The sequence below is a fragment of the Pleurodeles waltl genome, chromosome 5, assembly GCF_031143425.1.
Source record: "Pleurodeles waltl isolate 20211129_DDA chromosome 5, aPleWal1.hap1.20221129, whole genome shotgun sequence".
NCBI classification, from domain to species: Eukaryota; Metazoa; Chordata; class Amphibia; order Caudata; family Salamandridae; genus Pleurodeles; species Pleurodeles waltl.
This window is the reverse complement of record NC_090444.1, coordinates 1,723,470,927-1,723,498,690: the sequence shown is the minus strand read 5'-3', so window position 1 is coordinate 1,723,498,690 and position 27,764 is coordinate 1,723,470,927. Positions and strand designations below refer to the sequence as shown.

Sequence of the window (27,764 nt, the reverse complement as noted above, 5' to 3'; positions counted from 1 at the left end):
GTAACATGGGAAGAGGGCTCAGTGGATTGTGCAAGATGCTCCAAACCCTATTGAGGGAAGCATTCAGAGAATGATTCCCTGGTGTAGTTATTTCGCATGTGATTCTTCGAAGGCCCATGCTTTATAAAGCTTTGCTGAGTTACCAATTGCCTTTGTTTACCTTAGGTCATGTTCAAGGTAGCCATAGAAACACTATTCTTGGAATGCGGGTATAATAGGAACTTGCTGTGTTCAATTTACATAATTTGTTGGCAGGAAGATCAAACCGTTTAGGAGAGGCATGTATTTCATTTTCTGGCAGTGGGCTGTGGGGCATCAGTCTCAGGTGCTCAATTTAACTGAAAGGCAGACCTGCAATGCCACTTACTAGAGTGAAGCCAATTAGTGCGGTATCTGCCAAGCGTTATGTTATGTTATGTTATGTTATGTTACACATATTTATAGAGCACCCATTCTTCTACGACTATGGCCTCAGAGCAGGTTTGCATAGTCTTAGGGGTTAGGTCAGTAGAGCCTGGTTGTCCTACGGGCTGCATAGGTGTTGTATGGTGCTGTACAATAATGTGTTGATTAGTATCATGCGGACACGTAATCAAAAGCTTAGTTAAATACACCATACAATTTGAAATTCTGTGAAAAATAGCCAGGTCGGTGTTTCAGGGAATAGGAGAAAAGAGGGATGAAATGAGGGCACTGATTGCCTTCTCTAAATGAGAGACTTACTTAGAGCCTTGTGTAAAGCTGGGTGCTAAAATATGTTAGCATAAAGTACATTGGCACTAAGCACTGAGTAAGTTTTTACATCAAATTTGCACATCAGAATAAAATTTCGGAATACGGTGCACAAATAGTATCTGTGCTCAATACTCAAGGCCGGACCAGCTTTTACCGGGCATCTGGGCTTCCCCGGGAGGCAGGAAGAATGGGGGCAGGTTTTGTAGCAGTGCAGCAGTTTTAAAAGTACTGCAGAGTTCCTTGTATATCTAACAGTTTTCAATCAACAATAAGAGTGCCAAGATAACTCAGGTGATTAATGTACCTGCTGGAAAGAGATTCGAGTTTTTGATGGTGGTTTCGACTCATCTAAGGTAGCACAGAGGGTTATTATGCCTGCTGCAAAGAATGTGTACTATGCAGATCACAGAACAGTATTTTAGGTGCATAGCACAGTGGTATACTGCTATTGTCACAAAGCTCATTTGCTACAATTATAATTTAGTACAGTGAGCTATGAACTGCCATCAAAGAGCTGCATGCAAACTGCATGGTACGGGTAAGAAAGTTATGTTTTTCTCCAGTCTTTGATTGCCCTAATTTTGCTAACAAAACGGTTTGGTTGGGTAGAAGTAAATAGTCACTAGTAAAGTCAACCCTAACCACTGTGGTATGTTCTGAATCCTGAGTTTATGCTTCCCAGACCATGCACTCTTAAAAAATGCATACCAGTGTGGATGACATACGAATCCTACACTGTGTAGTCCCCTTTGCCAACAATGCTATGCACTGATTTACACACATATGATTCATTGTCTTTTTATGTGTGTGTGAAGTAAAGGGGTCCAACACCCTCTGCTGGTAAGAGAGCCACTATAAAACAAACAAAATATATGTGAGAGAGGGATGATGGAGAGATGAGAGGCACTGTTAGAGGGTAATGGTGAGGGAATCATTAAAGAACCCCAGTAAAGTTTGTCGTATCCTAGTGAACTGTAAGGTCATCATTTACTAAGCTTAAAAAACAATACAATTGAATATATAATGAAAAATGTGTTGTAGAATGCACAGTTTTTGCAATTTTTTCCCAGATTTTCGTAGTGGGGAAGAACCCCCTAAAGCCCCATTGTAATGGTCAGGCTCGCTGTCCATGCACCCTATCGGGGCTGGGATGAGATCGTTTGCCAGGACTGCTTTGGGTTCCCAGTCGGCGCTGACAATACTTGCCTGTTTTCTACAAATTAAGCTTGCATTTATCACCTGTGGGGTCTCATTCAGAGGCAGGTCTAACACTGGCAGAAATTATTTTTTGCCAACTAATTCACAGATCAGGACAATTCATGTAGGATAACAGATGCGAACAGTATGAGTGCCTGTTTTGCGCTTATTACCCATTTTTTGCATACTGTGCTTGTCCTTACCACATTCTAGTAACTGATGGCAGAAGCGAGCAGAAAACAAGAGCAAACTCAATTTACACTCAGCTCTTGATCAGCAGTGCAAAACACTTGTGCAAATTCTACCTGCACATGTTTTAGCACTGTGACCACAGTCTTAATAAACCAGGTGGTTCACATAGGGAGAGAATAGGAAATAAGAGGGGTGTGGCTCACAAAATGTGATGACTTTTTTTTTAATTTAAACGCGTCGAGTTGCCATCCAATAATCTTTGGCTGTATCAGATTTTCCAGTCATCTGGTTCTAGTCATAGTAAGAAAAGCCTTGCTTACGTAATGTAAAAACTTCGTAATTATGTATTTTTGTACAATACTTTATACTGAGTGCTAAGATGTTTCTAAGCACTACATATTTGAGCAGGTAAGTGATACGAAACACAGGAAGAAAAGGCTCTTGGCTGCTTATCACACAGTTCAGCTGGAGATCCCAGCGACTACAATGCATCTGAGGTAGACCAGTAGACCACGCTCTCTCATGAAGGGAAACAGGACTGTGTAAGAGGAATGAATGTCTAGGCCACTCAAACTGCCCACTTGTGTTTCTACTGGAACGGAAAGAAAACTTGCCCTCCAACTTTCTTGACAATGGTGTACCCATGGGACCATAATGGCAATTTAAATTGTGTTGTCCTTTCAGCGCCAACCAGTTCAGTGGGAGGGGGTGCTGGTCCCCGAACCCGTTTGGTGTAGCTGAGGAGGACAGGACTGCTCATTTGCCTAAACACACCCCTTACTGGCACACAGGCTCCTCTCGGGGACAGAAAGATACAGCCATGTTGGGTTTGCCTCAGAATAGTACACTGAAAGATAGTTCACAGTAAGGCAAACAGCATGTGCTGCAAACGTAGGACGCCCAGGGATCTTTTTTCTCATTGGCTGGGAAATATCGAGGAATTACCTTCACACACCAGTGTGTGCAACTTACAAAGCTGCCACCTCACCCACAGCTCATCAGAACTCTCTTGACCTGTGGAAGAACAAAAGAGGATTGGACATGTGGGGTTGCGACCTGTGCAAAGACCTAAAGGGCTGGAGCAGCTCCCACTTGTAACCAGGACTAAGAATTTGACTTCAAGGGTTAGTTGGCTCTCCTCTCGTGTGACTACAGAGACGCAACAAGCTGAAGTGTCCAGTTGACCAAGAGGCACTGGAATTCGACTGCACCATGATGGTAATCTCTGCTGGAGGGAGTCTTGTCCCATAAGTTCTATGCGTTGGGTATTGAGGACTATAGAAGAGTAGAGAAGCTGCTGCTGAAACTTTGAACATTTTTGGACTTCCAACACCTCCGGAACTTCAGTGGGACCTTGCAGCAAAAGTGGCTGATTTTAAGATGTCTTTGTCATCCCCGCTGGAGGATTTTGGACTCAACAAAAAAAGACTAAGGGCCTAATTACGAGTATGGTGGTCCTAAAACATATTCATGGTGGTGGTCTGACTGCTGCAATCATGGCGATCCAACCACCAGTTTACGATCCTCGCGGTTGGACTGCGAGGAGACCTCCGCGCCACCAGGATCATGGATCCCAATAGGTTGGCAGCAGTGTACGTTTTGGTCAAGCATGGTGGTGCCGATGTTGGCAGCACCGTGCTGATCACGACTTGCCTTTCCGCCAGTCTTTTCATGACGGGGTCACCGCCATGGAAAGGCTGTCGGATGAGGCCTCAGGGGAGGTCCTGCACTGCCCAAGACCATGTCGTGGGCAGTGCAGGGGCCTTCCTGCCAGCACACTCTGAAATGTGCACTGTGGCACCAACTATGCTGCAACATTGGTCTCGGCTCTCCCTGAGAGCCAAGGACAATGCTGCTGAATTGTCTGTGTTGGCTAACCTGGTGGGGAATTCATTATACCGAGCTTGGCGGCCGCCTTCCCACCATTGTATTGGTGGTCCGTCGGTCGCACCGCTAAAGTCATAATGAGGCCCTAAGCCTAAAGGCAGAAATGTTGACTGGGCACAAGTACGAATGGCATCCAACTGACGTGAGGACTTTGGGGTTAGAAAATTCAAATTTCCCCTACTTAGAACTTTTCCCGCCAAAAGCAACAGCTTTATCCAACAGCTATTTGGGTTTGAGAGGACTTCAGTGGCACCCTTGCGCCCCGCTGTAGGATTTCAACTTCCATTTCAGACACTAAGTCAGATGGTAAAATCTTTGTCTGGGACGAACCCACATGGGATATGTGACCTGCACCTCATCGTGGTCATACTGAACTTGTTTCTAGGTCCTGCTCAACTGTGAACAGTGAATACTGATTGGCGCTCTGCTTCTTGGTGCTTTTTGCCTTACATCTTTAAAATGTCATAATACTGGTTACTCTTATAGGATTTTTGCTGTTTGGTATCATTGTGCTCATTAAATTTTGTTTATTTTTCTAAACTGGTTGTGGGGTTTTAATCGTGTTGTGTTTTGACTTTTTACCTATTTTGTTAATGCTAAATGCATTACAAATTTTCCTAAAATAAGCATATCTGCCATGTGCCATGGCCTCCAAGGGGTGAGTCCAGGTTTAAATTGTTGAAACTGCATTTTCCCCTGACAAGTTACTGATCTTATTGATTGAGATGGACTCAAATCCATCCTGACTAATAACTCACTTTCTTAGATGCATTATATCCTGTAGAAGTTGTAATAAGGCAAATGGGATATCTGTCAATTTTGTGAAGGAGTAACCCATCTGCCAAACTCTTAATCTAGCCCTTTGTCTGTGCATATTCCCAGACTCTACCTTTTCTTTTCTAAAATGTCAGCATTTTCAATAGAATATGTCCCCCTAAACGTTATCATCAAATGTATCCTAGATTCTTGAAGTCGTTGAGACCTCCTTGCATAGCATCTTTTCCAAGCTGCTTATTTCTATAATTATGCATCTTTAGCACTTTACACACATATACGCTCTGCAATATGGAGGTATTATTTCCTCTTACCTACAAACTGCAAGCCTGCCCAGTGAGGACCACACATTTAACTATGTGTATTAGCAAAGTCAATAGGTTTGGCTTGCATTTTCAGTTATATGTCAGGCCTATTGTCTCTGCCAATGCCACTAGTGGTTCAGAGACAGAAGCTGGAAGCTACAGGGCACATCTTATCAGCGGCCCAGAGGGTGAATGTGGTTGTAAGAGATATCAGAGAGTTATTCTTCTAATCCATCAATTGTTTTTTTATATATAAGGTGAATCAATGTGTCTTGCAGTGAAAAAACAATAAAAGGAAATTGTTTTTGTGTAGATAAAGATTGAATGTGGCAAAATGTTTGATGACTGAGTGCACTTTTCAGATGCAAAATAGTCCTGCATGAATTCCAATAATGCCGAAGGGTACACACAAACAGCCAATTTTATGAATCATGAGTCTAAAATACTTATCTGAGCTGATTCTCAATGTGACTGACATTGTCTTAAGCAAACAGCTGAATGGCTTAACAGCAAGCTACTGGTTTGAAAAGGCTGACCCAAAGCCCACTCCCTGTGATTGAACACAAGAGCTTGCCTTCACAAGACCTAAAAAGAAAACTGGGCTATAATTCTGATTTCAACTCTACTCCCACAAAATATTTTTGCCATGTTCACTCCTTGTTTTCCACTTCTTTTGTTAAGCTGTACTATATTATACTGCCATACGTTATATGATCTGGCCTAAAGAGTTTTACAAAAATCTGTTCATGCTCTCCAACAGATTGTGCTCTGGAATATATAGTACACAAATATTGTGGCAGTCATATATCACAGTCAAAATATCGAGGAACAAAATAATGAAAGTATGTATGTATAGATTTTCTATAACTAACTCCACATCTATGTACCTTGACCCTACATACATATATGTATGTATGTGTGCATATATATATATATATATATATATATATATATATATATATATATATATATATATATATATATATATATATAAATGTTGTCCTCGCTGGTGTGCTACGGCGCACTTTCATTAATTGGTGGTGCCGGTTCTTCCGTAGGACATCCGCATATTACATATTACTGATTCTCTTGGTTTATGATAAAGAGAAAACCAAGAGAATCAGTGATATATATATATATATATATATATATATATATTACCTTCTGGCAGTCACCAGTAGTTAGATATAGTTAGGACCTAATTCCCAGAGACGAAGCGTTTTTTGTTTTGCCAATAACTTTGGTGCCATTTGATGAATCTTCACGAAATTTTAAAAACTTGGTAGTTCATTCACCTGCTGTTCTGAAAGTTCAGGGGTGATCTGTCAAGTGGGGGCTGAGAAAAAGGGGGGGGTCACAAACCACGTCTATCCCATGCAATTTCCCATAGGGATTTTGAGCATGACTACGGCCCAAACCACTGAACGGAATTACAAGTAAGGCTTGGTCGATATAAATCTCTTTTTGTTATTTGGTGTAAATCCATTCAGTAGCTTTTGAGATATTTGAAGAATAAAAAACTATAGATATCTAGGGGTGCTGATCCTCTGCAGGCCCGAAAGTCCCATGCTGATGTCTGATTAGCTGCTAACACTTCAACAAGGAAGTGTTGGCAGCCATTTTGGGACTTGGACTCAGCCAAGTCCCAAAAAACAAAATAGAAAAAAAAGAAAGGGGGGCTGGGTACAGTTACCATACCCCCCTAGTCTTGGTCCCGTGGTCACCGTAGGGCCCCGCCAAAGCAAAATAAGCATTTAAAAAAAATAATTAATGACGAAGTTTGTGAATATTCTCAAATTTTGCCATGATTCTTTTAAAAAAAATAAACACGGTCTCCTGCGCTTGCTTTTAATATTGCCCCTGGGTGGGCCAGATCCAGGGGGCACGGATTGTTACTAAAAATTAAGAGGGGCGCACAAAGCCCTCCACCTAGTCCTCTAAGAAGCCCCGAGGACTACCACCTTCCCGGGCAAATTGGCAAAATTATGCAGGGGGGCCTTTGTTTTTTTTAAGTTAATTTCCATGTTTTTTTAAATTCTATATCCTAACGATAACATGCCTGTAACCTTTGGTTTTTTTTCAGTGAATTTCTATGTTTTTTTTTAACGTAAAGTCATTTTCATTACTATATGTTAATGCAACCACCGCTTGGACATGGGTGGAAGGGGTTGGCCACAAGACCAGGCCAACTCCCTATAAGCACCCATCCCCCCTCCGTGCTCTGCCTTTGGCCATGAGTTGCGGAGATGGCTTAAGGGACTGGTCTGCAGGCAGTTCCTGCCGCCAACAGCCCTAACCACCCAACCCCACGCTGTGCATGACCTTTAGCTGTGTGTGGCGGGTGCTGGCTGCAGGGCCTGTCTCTCTGGGTGTGAGAACATCTGTGAGTGGTTCTCTCTGGGTGTGAGAATGGGTATAAGAGTGTCTGGGTGTGAGAGAGTCTATGTGGACATGAGGGTGGGTGTGAGAGTGTCTGGGTGTGAGAGTAGGAGTAAGACGGTGTCTGGGTGTGACAGTGGATGTGAGAGCGCCTCAGTGAGTGGGTGTGTGAGTGTCTGTGTGGGTCTGTGAGTGTATGTGTGAGAGTCTGAGTGGGTCTGTGAGTGGGTGCTTGAATGTCTGAGTGGGTCTGTGAGTGGGTCTGTGAGTGTATAAGTGGGTCTGTGAGTGGATGCATGAGTCCGTGAGTGGGTGCATGAGTGTCTGAGTGGGTCTGAGAGTGGGTGCGTGAGTGTCTGAGTGGGTGCATGAGTGTCTGAGTGATGTGAATGGGTGCATGAGTGTCTGAGCGCTGTGAATTGGTGCATGAGTCTCTGAATGGGTACATAAGTCTGAGTGGGTCTGTGAGTGGGTGTATGAGTCTTTGTGTGGGTCTGAGTGAGTGCACGAGTCTCTGAGTGGGTCTGAGAGTGGGTGGGTGAGTGTCTGAGTGGGTGCATGAGTGTCTGAGTGATGTGAATGGGTGCATGAGTGTCTGAGCGCTGTGAATTGGTTCATGAGTCTCTGAATGGGTACATAAGTCTGAGTGGGTCTGTGAGTGGGTGCATGAGGCTTTGAGTGGGTCTGTGACTGGGTGCGTGAGTGTGTAAGTGAGTCTGTGAGTGGGTGCGTGAGTGTCTGAGTGGATCTGTGAGTGGGTGCATGAGGGTCTGAGTGCATCTGTGAGTAGGTGTGTGAGTATCTATGTGGGTGTGTCAGTAGCTGTGTGAGTGACTCTGCCACAAAGGAACCTCACCTTCCCTTTTATCCAACAAGAGACCAGAGCTGTGCATGAAGTATCTATCCAAGTGGAGTTCTTTCTGCCTCCTCGGGTAAATGTCCAGTATGTATTATACATTACAGCTGTGTAATGGAGCACAAGGAAATGTTACCAGTGACCTTGTGTGCGTTTTGGCAACATGATTGTTCCTGTTGCCCGTTTCTCTAGAATTCTGTGATAACATAGATTCTTCTATAGAGAGGCCAACAAGACTACAAAGACGTAAATCTCCACCAAACCAGGGTCCTTCCTCTTATCTATATGAAGTAGGTGCTTCTTTGTTTTGTGGAGATGTTCTCATATTCCTTGGCGTCAAGAATGTGTCATTAAAACTGGTGGGAAATGCACTGGGGGCCCCTTTGGGAAGCTGTTAATCATCCTGGCAAAAGGGGGGGAGACATATGCATACTACTAAGGTAGACGGTGTGGGCCAAGCGGGCGCAGCTTCCATGTGATTTGCACATTTGCATACCCTTAGCAATTTAAAGGGAGAACAATGTTATGTAGGAGAGGGGGGCTGTGGGGCTCTCCTCCCCTGGCCAATTTTGGCTTCCGGGACCCCATCCCCCAGAGCCCACCTCTAGTCAATGGGGGGGGCAACATGGCCCCCCCTCCCCGGCCTATTTCAGCCCTAGGGATCCCATTCCCCAGGGCCTACCTCTATTAAATGGAGGAGGAGGTCCACATGGCCCCCCTCCCTGGGCCGATTGTGTCCCCGGGGACCCAAGCACTTGGGGCCCGGCCACGATTCCTGGGTGACCCCTATGGCACCCCGTGTGCAATGGGACCGCAGAGGGAGCCTCAAGGCCCCTGTGGTCCCAGACGGTTTCCCTCCTGCAAGAGCTGGCATTGCTTTTGCACAAATGGAGATGCTAAACATGCAGCTCCCTGTCTGCAAAAGCAATCGTTTCATCTCTTTCTCTCCCCACATCTCTGTGGGCAGGGAAAGAGATGAAACCTCTGCTTCCAGTGGGCGAGAGTACTTTGACAGCTTTTGCCCGCTGGAAGCAGAGTGTTTGCTCTGTCTTGGCGGGAGCTGTCAAATCTCCCACCAAGACAGAGCACACAGCTATGTCCCAGGTGTGGGCACCACGGGACATAGCAGGAGCTTGCCCTGGGTGGGTGGTGGTTCCCAGGGCTATTATAGGTGCAATGAGGGGGGCCACACGGCCACCTCCAACATTTTAACTTAGCCCCCAGGAGGTGGTGGTCCCCAGGGGGTCATAATGGACCCCCTACATAATTTTCTTTTCAGCCCCAGGGAGGTGGCAGTCCCTGGGGCTGCTGAGGGCTGCATGGCCCCCCTCAATTGCACTGACTTGCCCTGGGGAGGAGGTGGTCCCTAGGGCAGCAAGGGTGCCCCAGAACTCCCCTTATTATAATTAAGGCATTTTGCCCTGGGGAGGTGGTGGTCCCCGGGGCAGGTGGGGGCCGCGCGGCCCCTGAATACTATTGAATTTTAGCCCGAGGAGGTGTTAGGTTTTTGCCCTGGTGGGACCCTAGCATCACAGCTAGGGAGCCAGGGTGTCTCTACCCTGGCCCCTTTTCTTTTTTTAATCTTTTTTGAGGGACTCGGTGAAGGTGAAGTGTTGGCAGCCAATCAGATCCCTGCAGAAGATCGGAATTGGCAAGGGCACGAGTTATGGTTACCTTAGGGGCAAGTTATCATTACTTGAATGAACTCTAACTGCTGAATTTCTATGGTTTTGTATAAGTAAATTCAGAACCTAACTATAACGTTGCTGTAATCTTTTTTTTTCAGTATATATATATATATATAGTTTTTGGAATGCCCATATAAATGATCATAAAAAATATATAGCCATCAATATTTAGCAATAAGATATCTTCTACCTTGGATGGACATTGATGTTATTTTGTAAACTAAACTTTAGCCATATCCAATATTTATTGACTAATTGCTTATGTTTGAAGAAAGATTGAATTATGTGAATAACATAAGGGAATTGGAAGTAATGAAATGTTTCTAAAGGTATTTTATTGGAATTAGATGGTTATAACTGAAATATCTGCACATTATAAGATGCGAACACAATTTTTTTTTAAAGGACAGCAAGTGAGACAATGGGGGTCATTACGACCCTGGCGGTCGGTGTAATAGTGGAGGTAGTACCCCCAACAGGCTGGTGGTACATACTGCCACTATTATGACATTGGCGGTTTGGCCGAAGCCAAACCACCAATTTAACCCACCAACCGCCACGGAGGTAACGACCACCAGGCTCGAGACTACAGTCTCCAGCCCGGCGGCCGTCACAAGGTCGCCTATGGCATTATGACCTCGCCCACCACCATGGTTTCCATGGTTTCTATACCGCCACGAAAACCATAGCGGTAGGCACTATCGGTGCCAGGAAATTCCTTCCCTGGCAATGATAGGGGTCTCCTCTGCCCTTCTCCCCCTCCCCAGAGTCCTCCCCTACCCTGCCCCTCCCAACCCCCCTCCGACATATACACACATACACCCACATACATACACACACATACACACATGCATGCCCACATTCATCCACGCATGCATACATTCATACACATTCACAGCAACACTCACTAACGTACATCCAGGCACACACGCAATCACACGACACAAAATGCACATACACTCACACCCATTCATGCACAAACGTATTACACATGCATGCACGCATTCAAACATAGTCACATACATCCCCACACACACACACACAACGCCCCCCACCCACCTCTCCTGTCGGAGAACCCGACTTGCCTGCTTGCAGGGGATCCTCCTGTAGGAGAAGGGACGCGGCACTGCTGCCAGCAGCAGCGTCCGCCAGCAGAACACCACCAGGAGGTATCATGGCTCATGATACGGTCAGCGGCGGTCTACCGGTGTGGCGCTGCTGCTGGCAGCAGTGCCACCTTACCGCTGTCCGCCGCCATGACTGTAGCTGGAATTCCGCCAGCCTTCTGGTCATATTTTGGTTGATCGTTGGTAGCCACGGCGACTGTATGTTGGCAGACGTCTCTATGGCAGTAGGCGGCATTTGCTGCCGATGTTATAATGAGGGCCACTGTGAGGTGGTAATAGAAAAAGACGATGGACAAATGGCCTATATTGGGTAGTTGTTTGCATATGAGGGAGTTTCCAGTGGAAGGCGTTAAGCCGAAACGCATTGAAGTTCTGTTTTGGGTGAGGCACTTTATTGAACAAAGGAAGAAAAGTGGCCTTCTGTCCTACGGCTGTCCCTTTGTTGAAGGAGCTGTGCTGTACATTTGTGCTGTGGTGCAGCTGTGTGGTGAGCTGATTCTCACCGATATGAAGATATTTATATATTTTTTTTTTTTCAAGGTACATAGATATGGATGGAAGAAAAGTAAATCTATATCTGCCTATATGCACTCGCTTTTCGATATTTTTTTCCTCGATATTTTGTCCTCGATAGTAGTGTATTTGACACATGCAAATATAGTAAGTTAGGGCCATATGTACGAACACATTTTCCCATTGACACAGAATGGGAAAAACCCTTTGCTACATCTGGCCCTAAATCTTTCGTATATATAGCACTCCCACCCACATTATCAGCATTTGTACTCCAAGCCCCTTCAGCCTTCTTTCTGCCATAGAGTAATGTTGCGTGTACATCATGCACGATACTCCCACCTTTTTAGCCAGTCTGTATTTAGGAGGAAATATCATCTTGTTAAAGCTTAAGTGGCAAACTTTCAATTATCACTCCGTGGGACACTTTGCATGTGTGGAGACACATTGCGCTCGCTGAGACATAGTGAAGATGTTTTTGGGAAAGGGATGAGACTTTGAGTCACGTACCACATTTTTGGCATTTCATTCTAAATCCCCTACCTTTAAATCATGCCGTCTTGGAAGACGTAACTAGCTGGAGATTGATTTTATTGATTGTGATTTCTAGCCATACTGGATTTGAGTTCTAATCCCCTTATCCACCCCTTGGAGTAAGCCTGTACTGCTTGCTCAACAACCACTTACTGCCACAAGCCCTAGTCCAGTGGGTATGTTTTAGCCATGGAACTAAGATATTTGACATCCATTGTCACCTTTACCACTTCACCTAAATATACTGGAAATAAACACTGTAATTAAAGGCTGTGCGGGGCCCACAACATACTGACGTTTCCCTTGGTCTTGCCATCAGAATCACTATCACCCCAGTTATGGTCTATTGGACTAGCTGGAAACATAAAACTATTAGAAATGTTTTTAATGCTGGCCTCCCTTTGCCCAAACTGTGTGCTCTTCGGGCAATCACACTATTTGAGTGTATTTGTCTCCTCCCTTTTTGGCAAGATTGGGAGTATTTAGAATCAGTGTAAAACTTGCCAGTAAGTGCGTAGGTTAAAAATGTAATGGACAGTACCTGGGGAAGGATGAAGTGTCTGATCTCTAGATATGGTCACCAAAATGCAATATGGGTGAAAATGCATAGTCTTTGTAGCAATTAGCAGTGTGTTGAAGTTTTGGGTCTCCTACATGAACAAACTGTTTCAATCTGGGTGACTAATACTCTCCCTGTGCCTCTGTCATTGATCCTACAATATGTCAGCACTCTCAAACCAGTGTTTAATTTGTAAATAACAATGTGCTGGTGCCCAAAGCCCTCCTCTTAAACATGCGGCTGCAGCAATTAAATGTCTGAACTCGGAATACTGAGACAGCGTAATCCTCAAGCCATCTCGGACCTCTTCAATCCATTTACAGCCACTCCCTGCCTCTTCAGCTCACTCTTGCAGCTTTCTCCCTTCTCCCGTTGTGACGCTTTTTCGTTTTTCTCTTCCTCCGTGTTTCCCATATGTGTCTCTTGCCTGCAGTAATTGCTTGAGGCAGAAAAATAAGCGCCGGCCTTCAGAAATAAGTGCTGGTGCTCCGTACCAGAAACAGCAAGCACAAATTAAGCACTGTCTGAAACAAGCTTAATGGAAGAAATAAACAGAAGGGCATTCTCCCAAGGGATGTTACCAGCGTGGGGTATTCATGGTGCTCCACCCTCTTAGACAGGATAGGTATCTTTCACAGCTCATACAAGGCTGAAAGAAGGATTAAAAGTGGTGAGGAACAAAAGTCAACAGGCTCCCCAGAGTGCCCATGTGAAAGCAGCTGCACAGGAGCCCTCAAAATGCTCTCGAAATCCTGGACAGTTGGCCACCCTGGTCAAAAAAGCTCCGCGTTGTCAAGAGGGTTTTGCAACCGACATAAACCGTGAGAATTTGCGTGGAACCCGACCCGCTGCCCCATCCCGCTTACTCAGTGTTTGGCCTTGCTGTTATCTCAATCAGCGTTAAGGATGACACTTCACGAGGCAGTCACGGCGAGCGAACACCACAGCCCGTGCCCTGTGCATCTTTCTTGGCTGTTCTTTAGTTTTTGCAATATCCGCATGACAGGTCCAGCAGAGATACAAGCAAGAGATGTAATGCCTGTGTTATTCAGGATGGCAGATGTGTTTCACAATCTCACCCATTTGTATATCTGAGTGGGCACACGATTATCCAGCTTGTATGGCACCTCCATTTTGTGCTGTGACACTGTTGGTGAGTGCTTTATTTATGGTAATGCAACAATTGCAGAGCACTTATACGCATAGCAGTCTATTGACTGAAGTATTTTTTTGGAAACTACGTCCATTTTTGTCTGTGGAAATTACATGAGAATGGTGTGATTTACAAACTCCATCCTGCAGTAAGTAAAGTAGTACTTCAATAGTATTACTCACATACTACTAAATGCACTTCTCAAACCTTTGGCCAGGCACCTCTGCCTCCACCTCTGCTTACTTTTCAGTGCTGAGATCTCGGCACACATGGGGATAGGAGTTAGTAGCAAATGTGGCAGACAATTGCAATACACAAATTACACTTCTAAAGTTACTGCATCTCCAAAGGTGCCAAAACCGGCCTAAATGTACTCCAACCCAGCCTTGAGGTAAGTCAAGAAGCACACATGCCCAACCACTCGTGCTGCAACGTGCTCCCACAGAAAACAATGGTGGTCAGATACACTTGTAAAGGTAGTTTTGAAAAAGTTTGACAGTTTTAACTGAAAAATATAACTTCCAATCAAGTGTATATAATATTAAATAGAAAATATTAGTAAGGATGAGCATTTTTAAATTATTGTTTAATAATATCTATAAATGAAATTCACATATTGAATTATATGATTTAATAAACATTTTAAATTATTTTGAATGTACATTAAAATAACATATTTGTATTTATATTTTCTTAAAAATAATATCCTTTATTAAATTTCCCTATACTTTCCCATTTGGAGACCCTTGGTAACTTGACACTCGTAAATGTTGGTGTAGGAGACCCCCACGCCACCCCTGTCATTTAAAGGGGTTTATCTCATCTTCTGTTTCAGTTGCCTCTTAGACGACTAAAGAGGAGTGGCACCTGAGTTCCCTGGAGCAGCACTGGTGAGGGTGATGTGGGTAGAGCTGGCACAAGTAAACACAAGGATCTAGCTGCTGTACAGGGCGCCTTGGTGTCACCACCTCCCACATTCTTTGAACAGATCACAATGGGGAATAGTGGCTGTGCAGTGGAACATAGTGCAATGAAATGTAAGCATACCAATAAAGAGATTCTAGAGTTTTACCCAGAAATCCAACTGTGAGAGATCCTAACACTAAATCAACTTTGTATTGTGATCAACGTTTGTAGTGTAACTTTGAGGGAGGAATGCCAACTCTATAACGTGGGAGCTCCATCCACGGACAGTTATACGCTGACTGGTGGAGGAGGCACCACATCTGAGAGTCACCAAGAAAATAAACTTCTACTCATTGCTGGAGGGCTGCCAGTGTCCTCATTATAACACATTTCCTTCGGAACCCTAGTGAGTTAAGGTCTGTACTGAAGACCAGTGGTGAGCATGCAAGGAAATTCATATGGAGAGTAGAGCCTGTGGGCTGAGTATCAAAAGATATGCCACGTGCCACGATATAGGAAACGTCACATAAAAATATGATAAAGGTTATTTCATATTAATAATAGGTCATTTCTTGATCGCTTGTGTTTCACTTCAGTGTGTAAGATTATGTCACTGCACTGACATCTATTAAAAGTAATCGGTTTTTTTAACATTAACTTTTCCCCACCTTGAGTGGCCAGACAACACTGCCATGAGTGAACTAAGCGATGTAAATTTGTCATTCACACTGAATATATGGCACATTTTGTTATTGTATGTGGAGCAAAAGTATAATCTATTTAATAATATGTAATTTAGATTTGCATATGTCACACATTCTGCACTGAATTTCTTAAAGGTATTATCAGACATAATTCTCAATTAAAATGAAGCAGAGTAAAGTAAAGTAATTTGCATTAGATCTCACAATTAAGTTAGGTGGGAAGGCTGCAATTTGAACCCAAGTACCCTGGTATCACATTGTGCAGTTCAGCCAGTTCTCTCCCTGTCCCTCCAAATCACAATATTTTGTGTTCTATTATTTCAAGATCTAAATTATTACACCAATAAATATAGATATCACATATCAAATAAATCTGACACGATGTCCAAATGAAATGTAAAAAGGTTTTTCTTGCAAAAAGAACAACTAAGGCCCTCAATACGAGGCTGGCGGTCTTCACCGCATGCGGTCCGACCTCCACATAAAGACCCTGGCAGTCAGAGCTCCAGGGTTCCGCCGGCACCGCCGGGTTCCATGATCCCGATGGCCTGGCGGTGGCAGCGATAGTAATCCGGCAGGGTAGTGCTGCATGCAGCGCTGCCCGGTGAATTACAACCTTGTTCTCCATCAGCCTTTTCATGGTGGTGGAACTGCCATGAAAAGGCTGGTGGAGAACAGGTGCAGGGGGCCCAGGGGGACCCTGCACCACCCATTCACTTGGCATGAGCAGTGCAGGGGTCCTCCTCCCCAGCACCATCGCAATGTTCACTGTCCTGATGCACCCTGCGGCGGAAGCATTGCCACCCGCTCGATTACGAGCCAGAGAAAATGCTGCTGCCTGTTTTCCGCTAGGCTGGCGGGCGTAAACCTCGGTTTCCGCCAGGCAGACCAGCGGGAAACTCTTTATGGGTCTGGCGGGGAGGTAGCCAGTGTGGCGGCAACCTCCCCATCGGCAGTTCGGCAGACAGTGCAAACCGTCCGCTGAACTCCTAATGAGGCCCTTTGTGTAAGAGATGGCACGAAACATCGTTATGTAAATATCACTGTCTTTCCTTGAGTAAACAAACAGTAAGGAAAGAGAGGGCCAGTGTCTCAGTGACCGCAATTAAATTGATTAGCAAAATCAATGGGACTCTGACCTCTTGCAGGTCTTCAGTGAGACTTATGTGAACTCAAGCTCTGCTCACATGAAAGAGCACACACAGAGCAAAGCACTTTTTTTAGATTTTGTGCACACATCTGGCGTGCATCTAGTGTTTTTTGGCTTTTAAAACTGCAATAGGGAGGGTAAAATGTAGTAATTCAAAAAGTGCCAAAGACTAGAAATGTGTTGTAAAAATGTTACAATTCAATACAAGGGAATACAAAACAATTCAAAGAAATACAATACAATACGGGTCCTCTCATCCTTACAAGCCTGCTTTTTTTTTGCTTTAACTGTGGTGTAGTGGCTGTGGCAACTTTTATCGATAGTTCAGCGAGGTCTGCAGATTTTGGTGTGACCACAAACATAATGTTTTGTTCTTTGCCACCACAATTGTGGATTCTGCAGATAATGTTCCAGGCACTGTCAACAGACAGAAGTGTGGGGAGTCAGGACTGTTTTTCATTCAAAGTTTTTGAATTATGTTTATTGATAGGATTTCTTCCTGTGGTTGAAGCTTGCTTAGCACAATTGCTTCTTGTTGTGTTTCTCTGCTTTGTGTTCCTTACTCTTTGAAAATAAGATGTATACAACTGTCCTGTAGTGGGTAATTATTTTCCCAGATCGGGGTCATCACACAGGGTCTGTATTTTCTTTGTTATAGGCACCAATTGACCATAAAGCACTTTCAGTTATGCTTGTAGCCCAGCCTGTGGGCAGCACGAGGCCACCAATGCAATTTTGGAAGCTTCTGAGGCCCTGCTGTTTTATCAGCAGTTGGGAGAGGGGGCTAGAATAGACAGGTAGCATAGACATAGAAGGACCTTTAACTTTGCTTAGTCCTTACTCAGTCTCCATAACCTGCCTTTCTATCTGTCCAAAATAGTTGCATTATGGAAGCAGCTCACTCTTGTCTATTCGTTGTGCTGGGAGTTCAGCAGATCTGACACAGAGGGGAGCAAGTGGGGTTAGAGTGAGTGAAGTGCTCATGAGGAAAAGAAAGAAAACCATGAGTATGACAGAGAGTAGAGTCCAATAAGTGAAGGTACTACGACACCCAGAAGGATTGCTGCAGAGCATGGAGGACTAACGAATTGAAAAGCAATGGACACACCACAGAGCTACCTAGCAGCTATGAAGAAGAAACCAGTTGAAACATGGGTAGTCCATCTAATCGAACATATAAGATCGCCAAACCTGCTAGGCTTGTCAGACAATGCAGCACTTCTCACCGGTCAATAGTGTAGATGCCAGATGACAAACCCTACATAGCAAGGACAGACATTTTGTCATTGTCCATGGCATGATGAAGATTACTGTTTTGAATAAGTGGAGCAGGTTTGACCCTTAGGAACTCTCTGGAGCCAGGTGATGAGATGTCAGACAGGTTAGTTAAGTCAGAATTTTAGCTGACAAAACATGTTATTCCTGCTATTGAGTGGAATATTTCCACACAGGGTGATCCAACAGTAAAGTATTTCACGTCTTAACAAACAGCATGCATGAGGAGGAGCAACTCATCCTACTTCCACATCACGCTTTTAGATGGATACTTCTCCTACAGATCAATTCTTTCCAACAGATTTGTGTTCCTTGAGTGAATAAAGTGATCAGGAATGTTTTCAGCTGTACTCCAGGGGGAATAAACACAAACCATCATAACTAAATATACGAAATTTGTGGTCATTTTAAAAGAATGACTCAGTGGTGGGATGGAAAAAATGAGTCGATTGGCTAAGAAGTATATCTTGCCTGCTCTTTTTTATCACTGCTGGAAAATTGGTAGCCCCTCTCCACCTCTCCACCCACACACTGACCTGGCAAAGGCATTGTGTGGTAATGGATGCATGGTAAAGACCGCATTGTAAAGGTTGTTTTCCGGTGAGAGTGGGTCCTCCCCCATTAAGGTTTATGCAGGCTCAGATCTATTGAATTTCCACCTACATATGCTGAGAGCGGATCCTCCTTTGTTGAGGGCTATGCAGGCTCGCATATGTGGAATTTCCTTGTATGGAGGCTGAGCGTAGATCCTTTTCCATTAAGGTCTACTCAGGCTCAAATCAACTGAATTTCCTCCTACATATGCTGAGAATAGATACTCCTTTGTTGAGGGCAAAGCAGGCTTGGATCTATAGGAATTTCCTCCTATAAATGCTGACAGTTAATCCTCGTTGTTTGAGGGTCCTGCCATATGAAGTGTTGTGGGTTATGATGATGTCTGTGGCAGGATTATTACATAATAAGACAAACGTATAACTCCCTGTCATAATTTCTAATGCATCACCTGCATTCCATGAAAAGGAGTTAAAAACAGCTAGAAGTGATTGCTTCATCTGTTGTGCATAGTCCACCGCTGGCACTTTACTCGTGTGACCAGTCCACTGATGGATGTGTTCATTCACGGAATGTCACAGACTACGGTTGAAATTGTGGGTTACCTAATGACATGTAGACATGCATAGCTGTGGGAATCTGAATGAATGGTTTGGGGGATGTGCAGTTTCCTTATTCAGACTGCCTTCTTCCCAGTCTTCTTTACAGGCATCTTTTCCCACAGCATCATCATTCTGTATTAATGCACCTTCAGAATCACCATGGGAAAGGTGAGGCAGAAACATAAACAAAAGTCCATAATAATATGCATATTAAGTCAAAACAATAGAATGTGGCTTCTACTGGTTAGTTTGGGGGTACTTCTCAGTTTGAAGAGCACTATTAAATACACTATTGGTGCTTTCTACATATTTGTTGGTTTACTCATTGAGTAAAATCAGGTGTGGACATGTGCAGTGTGAGATATCACCACATACCTTTAGCCTCTCTGGGGTCTCGCAAACTTCATACATTGAAACCCATAAAGCAAGTCAGCTGTAGGAAAGAAATATTTATTTTGCAGTCCATAGCAGTGGTTACCAACCTGTGGTCCGAGGACCCCTTGGGGTCCATGACTGCTTAGAAACTTAAATTAATTGCATGAACAAATTAGGGCCCAGCTTTCAGTAATGACTCAGTAGGGTGTTCCCAGATTCCAATAATGTTTCAGTGGGGGTCCCCGGGTTCCAGTAATGATAAAGAGAGGGTCCACAGATGTCAAAAGGTTGGGAACCACTGGTCTATAGCAAACTTGCAAAAAAAGGACGTTCATCAGTTCATCTCCATGAAACAATCCATCCTTAATCATTTGTCCAATCAGGCATTCATTTGTTTCATAAATGTAATTTCTCTTTCTTTCAACATTATTTGTATTCAGATCCGCAGAATCCATTGTGATAAGTTCAATACATTTTGTTTTCCTTGGTACTTCCTACGGAGCAATTTATGGATATTTAAACATTTCAAAATTCTCAATCTAAAGCAAGTATTACAGTAGCGCTAGAAAAAGTAACCCTCCCACCATCCCTCATGGGAATAGAATTCCGACAGAGATGAAATTACCCAAATTCAAAGATGTTTGTCACAAGTGAGCAATGTGTATGGTAGGTGTGTTATAGGCAGGGCCGGACTGGGAACCCAAAGCAGCCCTGGTAAACTTTGTCAGACCAGCCCCCATTGGGGGCCTAACAAGCGAGCCTTATCACTACAATGGGGCTTCGGAGGGCTCCCCCCCAACCAAGAAAATTTGGGGAAATGGTAAAAACTGCATTCTACAACACATTTTCATTACATATTCAACTGTATTCATGTTTTAAGCATAGTAAATAATGACTTACAGTGCATCAGGGATACAGCAATCATTATTGGGGTTCTTCGATGATTCCATCACCCTCTAACAATTCCTCTCATCTCTCCATAGTCCCTCTATTGCACATATTATATTTATTTTATAGTGCCTCGCTTACCAGCGGAGGGTTTTGGAGCACTTTACATCACACACACTTACAGAACCAATGAATCATACATGTGTAAATCAGTGTATAAAAAATGTTGACAAAGGGGAGTACAAGATGTAGGATTCAGACGTCATCCACACTGGTAGGCTTTTTTTTAAGGGTGCATGGTCTGGGAAAGCATAAACTCAGGATTCTGAACATAACACAGTGGTTATGGATGACTTGACTAATATTTTTTTTACCCAAACAAACCCTTTTTTGCAAAATAATCAGACTGGAAACAAAATAATTTTCTAGCTTGTACCATGCAGTTTGAATGCAGCTCTTTGATGGCAGTTAATAGCTCACTGTGCTAGATTACGATTATAATTTATGAAATGCACAGTAATAAAAGGAGCTCTGTGACAAAAGCAGTAGCCCACTAAGCGATGCACATATTAACCCTCTGCGCTCCCTTAGATGAGTCAAAACTGCCACTAGATAGCTCTGCAGTACGTACGTTTATTCACCAGAGTGCTTTTAAAACTACTGCACTGCTACAGAGCCCGGCCCCAAATAATACAAGCATTTTCAATGCAAAGGGTCTCGCATTTGTTCGAGTTAGAGCTATGAGCGTTGTAAAGCAAAAAAAACATGCAGCGTGATTGCGCTATGTAAAATGAAGCGCGATCGCGCTGCATGGAAAATAAACAGATAAAGTAGTCCGGACCCCAGGCTGAAAACATTGAGCCTTGCATGTTTTTAGTACTTTACCGGTGCTGTGTAGGTGGGCTAAACACCGGAAAAGGCATGACGTATGCATGCCTTTCACAAATCAAAGCAAGCGGATTTTAAAAGGCAAGCCCACGAACCAATGTAAGTGACTGACGTGGCATGGGTGTGGTTTAAAGCCCAAAGAGATATAACAGAATGGACGGAGCGCTTTGCGTTCGCCAATAAAAAGCCCCCCAACCATTCCAGACTCCCAGGGAAACACCCAATGCCCAAAAGGGCCAGTCAGGCCTTGGTTATAGGTGGTCTGGCATTAAATAATAAACAAAGTGAGTAAGAGGAGGCAGGTGAGCCCTGCTGGGCCTCGAGGTCTGATGGCACCGAGCTGTCACAAAGGGAGAATCTTTGGCCAATAACCTGACATCTATAATCACAAAATCCAGCCACATTGTACTCCGCACCCCAAGCTGTAGAAAGTCTCAGAATTATAGTAGCCAAGCCCCAGTCTGATTAAAGAACCACCAGGCTGCAATAGATCGGTTATATTCTGATTTCAGCTGTTGGTGTGTATTGGCTTTAGAAATCTACTGCACTTGTGTGGGTAACCTTTTAGTTGCATTGTGGAACTGGCCATTGGTGTTTAATGGCAACTACTGGTTTCAGCTGACATTTGTATTCAGGGGCCAAGCTGCAGGGGAGGTTTTTGGGGTTTACACCCCCCTAAAAAATTTATTCTGCAGTAAATAGTTGGATACAAGTGCTTTCAGTCGGGTAATGTGAAGTGTCTGTCAGATTTTATCTGGGATTTTTACATGGCCACAATGCCAAAAACACACACATATGTCTATAGTTTGAAGGACTTACAAAATGTTGCATTTTCACTACCCCTAATAATTGCATTCCTCTTTCCACTGCCCCTTAAGCTCCCTCTGTTCTCATATAGTGTGCTGGGAAATCTGTAGCTATCACCCCCAATCATACTAACCAAGCTACGCCTCTGTTTGTATTTTCACAACGTGAAGTTACCTTTTTTGTCCGCAAGTCATAGTTCTCCGAACGTTTCGCTCGTGAGTGTTTCACTCGTAGGTTCAGTAAAAAACATGTGTAACTGGTCAGCTAGGGTGATCATCTGGGACTGGTTCGGTGTCTATACTGTGCCTGACGTGCGTATGAAGGGGGGCGGCACAGACGGGTGGCATGATGGCGGGGGTGAGGGGTAACTTTTTTGCAGTATATATAGCGCGAACTTAGCCCAAGGGCATCGTAGCGCTTTACATGCGCACCAGTGACATCACACAAGGTCAGATTCGTTTTACGCACAGGGAGTTTAAGTGATGCGCCCAGAATCGCAGGATGTTGAGCCAAGGTCACGACTCAAACCTGGTTCCCGGTTCCAAAGTTCCAGTTTACTACTCTTGTGCGGATCGCAGAGTTAAGCCCCTCCTCCCTTGCTCCTCAGTTACTCGTGAGCCTGGTGCACGCACAGTGATACGGGTAGCCACACCGCTTGCCCGCTTACAACCATACTACCTCCACGTCTCATAGGAGACCTCAAGTGAAAGCCAGCATGCGACGGGGTGGAGTAGGAGGTGTGGGGCTTTCAGGGGGTGCACGAAGGAGCCCTCGATGAAGCATGTCTGAACCAGGCACATTGCCGTAGCAGCACTGAATACAATTTAGCGCCTAGACGACAATCCAAAGCTCGTGTTTGAGAACATTCCTCTCACAACTAAACCTCCTATGTCTGGGTTGGAAAGAAAGAGTGCGGTGTCCCAAAGCGCTGCTCTGCGAACTAAACCTACTATGCCCGAAAGAATGCGGGGTCCCAAAGCGCGCGGCGCTTCTTACTGCCATCAAGCCTACGCGCTCCCTATTCCGTCAGGTATGGTGAATGAGTTAAAAAGGCGAGATAAAATGCCCTGCTCGAGAACACACAATGTGGTCGTGTGAGGAGAGCAACGTTGTTAACCTGACTCCGGATTGCGACACACGAGCTCCAGCGCAAAAAAAGGGGGACAAATGGTTTGCACCAAACTTGCTGACTACCCATCTTACCCAGAGGTTTCTGCAAAGTGCAGGTAGCATATGCCAAACCGTACGTAAATGTATATCGTGCCTCTGACGTGGAGGCATCATTTCACTTGTCAAAAACGGCTTAAACAAAGAAAACTTGTTTTTTTTAAAATATCATTTGCAAAAATAAGAAGTTGAGAAAACTCATTTTGAGCTACATTAGCCACTTACGGAAAAAGAAATGGGACGGATTGGATTTGCCTGTAGTCGCATATTTCACATTTGAAGACGGGAGAAACGAATTTGCTCCACTTCTTGGTATTCAAGAAGCCAAGGTGCCAACACCAACTTAATACGTTTCGACGTCGTACAAAAACGTGTTTCAGGCTTCTTTTAAAGGAACACGTGTTCTTCATTTCCTTACTACCCGTACTAGATGTACCCTCATTTTTTATCTGCTACAAACTTTAACAAAAACGCGCCTGGTCCGAGTCGGGAGCACAGCTACTTTTGCTTAATAAATTATTATTCATTTCAAGGTATGTGCGTGCCTGAATCACGCACTGTGCCGCGTGGAAATATAGATTAATTAACAACAATCAAATGTGTGAGTGCCTGACTTTAATAGTGCGGCGGTTTAAATCGAACCGCAGTGATCACACGTGCAGTGCGGCATCCCTTGGGGGGTTCGGCAACAAAGACGGGGAGAAAGGAAGCCTTCCGAGGCGCTAAGTAACAAAACCTTGAGAACTGTCCAGGGTCACCAAAAAGACAGGAATTCTCGCTCTTAAACGAGTGGGTGCGGTGACGGGGTAAGGTGGGTGGGGTGGTATAATGAGCGCAGCGGGGGTTCGGCTGAGTTTATATAAAGGTACAAAAAAATGAACCTGCAGTAATATATGGAGCCTGGCAATTAAGAATCAGTCAGCAACCACGGCATGCCAGGGGTTAATTTCCCTCCTGGAATTCCAGTAGACCCGCTAGAAGTGGCTTTTACTGGGTTCACTGTAGGGGTTTGGATACTGGAAATTAAAACACACACATTTCAACCATTAGCCCCCTTTAGGCAGCAAAACGATTTTTTGAAGCAACCTGCAAATAACATAATTCATAACAGGAGTCAACAAAAATGTGTTCTACATCAGGTCTGCAAATGACCAAAAAACTGAATCCAGTACAAAACACCTGTAGCTGGACAACTGACCCGAGGATTTCCAACCGGCTGCCCTGTGGGTTTGCATCAGATTTGCCCCACGGATCTGCACCAGGCTGGCCTGGATTAGAGCCAGGCTGCCCTGCATGTTTGCATCAGACTACCCCACGGATCTGCACCAGGCTGTCCTGGATTAGAGCCAGGCTGCCCCGTGGGTTTGCATCAGACTGCCCCACGGATCTGCACCAGGCTGGCCTGGATTAGAGCCGGGCTGCCCCGTGGGTTTGCATCAGACTGCCCCACGGATCTGCACCAGGCTGTCCTGGATTACAGCCAGGCTGCCCTGTGGGTTTGCATCAGATTTGCCCCACGGATCTGCAACAGGCAGTCCTGGATTAGAGCCAGGCTGCCCTGTGGGTTTGCATCAGATTTGCCCCACGGATCTGCACCAGGCTGTTCCGGATTAGAGCCAGGCTGCCCTGCAGGTTTGCATCAGACTGCCCCACGGATCTGCACCAGGCTGTCCTGGATTAGAGCCGGGCTGCCCCGTGGGTTTGCATCAGACTGCCCCACGGATCTGCACTAGGCTGGCCTGGATTAGAGCCGGGCTGCCCCGTGGGTTTGCATCAGACTGCCCCACGGATCTGCACCAGGCTGTCCTGGATTACAGCCAGGCTGCCCCGTGGGTTTGCATCAGATTTGCCCCACGGATCTGCACCAGGCTGTCCTGGATTAGAGCCAGGCTGCCCTGTGGGTTTGCATCAGATTTGCCCCACGGATCTGCACCAGGCTGGCCTGGATTACAGCCAGGCTGCCCTGTGGGTTTGCATCAGATTTGCCCCGCGGATCTGCACCAGGCTGGCCTGGATTACAGCCAGTCTGCGCTGCGGGTTTGCATCAGACTGCCCCACGGATCTGCACCAGGCTGGCCTGGATTAGAGCCAGGCTGCCCCGTGGGTTTGCATCAGACTGCCCCACGGATCTGCACCAGGCTGGCCTGGATTAGAGCCAGGCTGCCCCGTGGGTTTGCATCAGACTGCCCCGCGGATCTGCACCAGGCTGGCCTAGATTAGAGCCAGGCTGCCTTCTGAGTTTGCATCAGACTGCCCCACGGATCTGCACCAGGCTGTCCTGGATTAGAGCCAGGCTGCCCTGTGGGTTTGCATCAGATTTGCCCCACGGATCTGCACCAGGCTGGCCTGGATTACAGCCAGGCTGCCCTGTGGGTTTGCATCAGATTTGCCCCGCGGATCTGCACCAGGCTGGCCTGGATTACAGCCAGTCTGCCCTGCGGGTTTGCATCAGACTGCCCCACGGATCTGCACCAGGCTGCCCTGGATTAGAGCCAGGCTGCCTTCTGAGTTTGCATCAGACTGCCCCACGGATCTGCACCAGGCTGTCCTGGATTAGAGCCAGGCTGCCCTGTGGGTTTGCATCAGACTGCCCCACGGATCTGCACCAGGCTGCCCTGGATTAGAGCCAGGCTGCCCTGTGGGTTTGCATCAGACTGCCCCACGGATCTGCACCAGGCTGTCCTGGATTAGAGCCAGGCTGCCTTCTGAGTTTGCATCAGACTTCCCCACGGATCTGCACCAGGCTGTCCTGGATTAGAGCCAGGCTGCCCTTTGGGTTTGCGTCAGGCTGTTCAGTGAATTTGCGCCAGGCTGCACTGTGGGTTGATTCAGGTTGCCCCATGGAATTGCACCAGGCTGTCCAGTGGGTTGAGCCAGGCTGCCCTTTGGGCTGCACCAGGCTGTCCCAAGGGTTTGCAGCGCCATTCTGCCCCGTGGGATTGCGGGAGGCTGTCCAGGACTAGCGCCAGACTGCCCCGTGGGTTTGCGCCAAACTGTCCTGTGGGTTTACAGCACCAAGCTACCCCGTCGGTTTGCGTCGGGCTGTCCCGTGGGTTCGCAGCACCAGGCTGCCCTATACATATGCGCCAGGCTGCCCTGTACGTTTGCGCCAGGCGCTTCAGTCTAGACAGCTGCACTTGCAGAGCTGTCCCGTGAACAGCCCGGGCTCGCCTGAAGAGGAGGCAGACAGACCCCGTGAGACGGGGAAGGCACTGCTTGTTCCCATGAGCCGTGGCCCGGCAGGGGCATCCCCTTATCTCCGGAGGAGGAAGGCCTGAGGGGGCGGAGAACGCACTGTCACTGCTGGGAAGCCCGACGTCTCTCGCACGCACGATGATGCCCCGTGTGTGCAAGCGCCTCCATGTCACACGCTCCTCGGCGCGCAGTGTCTCCCCGGAGACGGGCACACCAGTGATGCACGCCAACCTGTTATAAGGCATTCACACCAGGCACACGCTGCCCCTGGGCACCACAGCAGCAAACCACTCCCTGAGAAGGAAGAAAGCGCTGCGGGAGCCTGCGGTACTCGCTGCCCCTGGGCACCACAACAGCAAACCACTCTCTGAGAGGGAAAAGGTATTGCGGGAGCCTGCGGTACTCGCTGCCCCCCTAGGACACCACGGCAGCAAACCACTCTCTGGGAGGGAAAAAGTACTGAGGGATCCTGCGGTACTCGCCGCCCCTAGGGCACCACAGCAGCAAACCACTCTTTGAGGGGGAAGAAAGTGCTGCCGGAGCCTGCCATAGCTAACCACACCAGGCCATCGCTGCCCCTTGGCACCCCAGCAGAAAAACCGCCTTCTGAGAGGGAAGAAATTGCTACCCTAGCCTGCCCTAGTTAACCACACCAGACACTCGCTACCCCCAGGGCACCACAGCAGCAACCCAGTCTCCAAGAGGGAAGAAAGTGCTGTTGGAGCCAACCACACCAGGCCCTCGCTGCTCCTCGGCACCACTGCAGCAAAATTACTCTACGAGAGAGAAATAAGTGCCGCAGGAGCCTGCACTATTCACCACATCAGTGCCCCTAGGCACCACAGCAGCAAGACCACTCCCCGAGAGGGAAGAAAGTGCTGCGGAAGCCTGCCCTCCTCACCAGCTCCGAGGGAGGGGCGCTCGCACATTTGTAAGCACTGGGTATGTACATAGTTGTTTTCAGGGGTGCTTCTAAATCAGCAAAGGGCCTAACTCTTGCTTTACTGTCATTTCGACTAATACGCCTCCTTTATTATACATATTTTACTTGTCACAATTTTTTATTTCTCCGTTTTAAAATAATCCCCGCCCAAAATGTCAGCTGTCCTATTAAAGTATTCTTTCTGTTGCAAACTCCTGTATGTGGTCTCATGTGTTTTCGTCAAAGAAAAACTGTTTTGGGGCATTTACAACAAGCCCGGAGGCACGTCCCCCTGCGCGGATTTACACCCTGCCGCTGGGTTTTGAAATTGTGTACTGTATGTAGCATTAACCTACAGGGGTTCGTGTCACAAAATTTTGCTGCGAGTTTCAACACAGGGACTTTAGGCCTCCAAATGAAACTCAATGAAAAAT

General features: G+C 46.0%; 1 protein-coding gene across 1 annotated transcript in view; it reads left to right on the top strand.

Annotated features, from left to right (window-relative positions):
- The window catches only part of RUNX2 (RUNX family transcription factor 2), a 283,911-nt gene that overhangs the window by 117,036 nt on the left and 139,111 nt on the right, over positions 1-27,764 (top strand). The window lies entirely within an intron of this gene.